At 41.6% G+C, this 3,067-nt stretch overlaps 1 non-coding gene across 1 annotated transcript; it reads right to left on the bottom strand.

The window, feature by feature from the left end:
- Window positions 1-216: 216 nt before the first annotated feature.
- On the bottom strand, window positions 217-289 carry Trnaa-agc (transfer RNA alanine (anticodon AGC)). Its single transcript has one exon. It is a non-coding gene; the product is annotated as a tRNA-Ala (tRNA).
- Between the last annotated feature and the right edge of the window lie 2,778 nt (window positions 290-3,067).

The following is a 3,067-nucleotide window of genomic DNA, read 5'->3' on the forward strand; positions in this document are numbered from 1 at the left end:
CTCTGCCTCCCGAGTGCTGGGATCTCACGAGTTTTTCCCTAGGTGCTTGACATAGAGCAATGAACATCTTTGCCCTCATGAGGACCTACACATCTAGTGAGAGCCAACAGATAACTACCAAATAAAACAGCAACTTCAAGTACTGAGGACTACGTTAAACTATGGCACTACAAAAGAGGGACTAGGGTGAGATAATAATAGTTATTTATTTATTTATTTGGAGCTGAGGATCGAACCCAGGGCCTTCTGCTTGCTAGGCAAGCGCTCTACCACTGAGCTAAATCCCCAACCCCAAGATAATAAATAGTTATGATCCGACAGTCACGGAGGAGACTTCTGAAGTGATAGTGTGGGAGCACACAGTAGTATAGTGACAAAGAATAGGCACGTGAAGAATAATCTTTGAAAGGAGATGGAGTAGCTAGAGCCAAGACCCTGATATAGGAATAAGTTTAATGTGTTAACAGAGGAGCAAGACATGGTATGGTAAGAGCAAAGGGAACCAAGAGAAAGTAGTTAAATTCATGTTGAAGTAGACAGAAGCAAGATGTTATGGGCCCTTACTGTGTGCCATGAGGGGGGCAGAGGTTAAGTGTGAAGGAAAACCATTTCTGGATTTGGGAGATAGGATTCTGAGTTAAGTTTACAGGTTCTAGTACAGACTGTATTGACTTAAATTCTACCTATAACCTTAACCACTTTGTACCTCCTAGGGAAATAGAAGGTAATGGTAGCATCGACATTACAGGATTTTCTGGAGCAGGTTAAGGGACAGCGTGTACACAAAATGATTAACCAGAAAAAAGGCAGTGTTCTGAGAGTACCCGGGCTGAGAATATAGGAATCATGTTGAGAAACACTTGAAGTATGCGGAGAGCAAACTGCCCTAAACAAATGAGAGGGGTCTTGACACTAAGTGACCAATAGTGACCCCTTCAAAGAATGGTGCTGGGATTAGAAGGGACAAAAGGCATTCTTTAAGTGGCTTCTCACTTTTGCTCACATACCTATCCTAAAACAATAGGGTTTTTTTTTTGGTAAGACAAAGGATTGGGGGATGATAGTAGGAAAAATAAATCAAAGGTTGACACATGTATACATGGAAATGACAGAATAGACCCCATTAATTGGTTTAATGCATACGAGTTAATAAGTATAATTTAAAAACCCAGTGGCCTGCCTTGTCTGGAAGTGGAATTAACTGGGACACAGGCCATAGACCACACCACTGTGGTCAGAAACTACAGAATTGAGACTCAGCCATCCATACATTCCACAGCTCCAAAGGCAGCTCCAATGTGAAGTCAAAGCTGGCGGCCATTGCAGTTCTTATGGTAACATGCTCTCCTGTATTTTGAAGTTCACATCTACATAGCCAACACATTTTTAAAGATTTATTTATTTTTATTTTATATGTCTGGATGTTTTGCCTGCATGTATGTCTACGCTCCACATGCATGCTTGGTACCCACAGAAGACAGAAGAGGACATCAGATCCCCTGAAACTAGAGATAACAGATGATTGTGAGCCACCGTGTAGATGCTGGGAATCGAACCCAGGTCCTCTGCAAGTGCAGCCTTATTCTTAACCACTAAGTCACCTCTCCAGCCACCTGTATATTTTTAAATTGTTACAAATGATACAATCTTTGGTGTCATAAATGTTGACAATTTCAAATACACTGTGAACTCTCACTAATGGAATTAAGTGCCATAGCATTTTAAAATTCAGAAATGAAAACTCTTGAACAATTTTACATTACTTTTCATTGCATTCCAGAACCTCTTTGGTATCATTATACATTTTTGATCTCTTTATTGATATCTTTTCTTTAATGAGACATAGTTTTTTTTATACTTTTCTTTAGCCATGGTTTTCTTTAGTTTAACATCTTTTAAAATATTTTGCCTGTATGTATGTATGCTTGTAAATCATCTGAGTTCCTGGTAGCCATAAAGAAAAGAAGGCACCAACCAGATCCCCTGGAGCTGGAGTTACAAAGGCTATGGGCTGCTGTGTGTGTGTGTGTGTGTGTGTGTGTGTGTGTGTGTGTGCATGTGTGTGTCCAAACCTAGGTCTTCTCTAAGAGCAGTAAGTTCTCTAACTGCTGAGAAACCTTTCTAGTCCCCAACTTGACATCTTTTGATAGCTTATTTGGATTACTTAGTTAGCAAACATCTATATGATTATTTTTTCCTGTATACAGGCCATTTGTTTCTTTGTATGTCTTACAATTTTTGTTGAAAAGAAATGCCCCATAAGTGGGTCCCAGAAGTCTGATGCTGAAATTTACAGTGCTGGACTATGGTTTTGTTAGATTTGATTGTAACTGTGCTCTGGTTCTTCCTTCTTGGAGTAGGAAAGCATGTATCTTATTTTTCATTTTACAGGCACTCACAGTTAAGAGATACTGGAATTTTACAGAGACTTTGTATTTTAGGGGAACTTTGGCTATTTGTTGTGAGACTTTGAAAGAGACTTTGAGTGATTTAAAGAGACTGAACTTTGCAAGTGTTCAGTTTTTAAAAGATTGTGGCAGTTTTCAAAGAAGGCTTCATGTTGTGATATTGAAATGAACATGTACTCTTGGGAACAAACGAGAAGGTTTGAAGTTGAACAGTGACATGTTTGTGTAGCTAGTTGACAAGAGGGTCATTGTGCTGGCAGTTTTATGTCAACGTGACACAAACTGGAGTCACCTGAGAGGAGGGGGCCTCAACTGAGCAAATGCCTCCAGAAGACCGGCCTAGAGGCAAGCCTGTGGAGCCTTTTCTTAATTGACGATCGATCGATCGATGGAGGAGGGCCCAGTCCGTGTGGGTGGTACCACTCGGGCCTGCTGCTGCTGGGCGCTCTCAGAAAGTAGGCTGAGAGAGCCGTGAGGCATGAGTCACTCTGCGGTACTCCTCTGTAGCAGGCCTTTGGGTCAGCTCCTGCCTCCAGGTTCTCACCTGGTTTGGGTCCCTGCCCACGCCACTTCCTTTGATAAGGACTGTGATGTGGAAGTGGAAGCAAAATAAGCCCGTCCCTCCCCGACTTACTTTGGTCACGGTGTTTTAGCACAGC

This window comes from Peromyscus maniculatus, chromosome X, assembly GCF_049852395.1.
Source record: "Peromyscus maniculatus bairdii isolate BWxNUB_F1_BW_parent chromosome X, HU_Pman_BW_mat_3.1, whole genome shotgun sequence".
Lineage (NCBI taxonomy): Eukaryota > Metazoa > Chordata > Mammalia > Rodentia > Cricetidae > Peromyscus > Peromyscus maniculatus.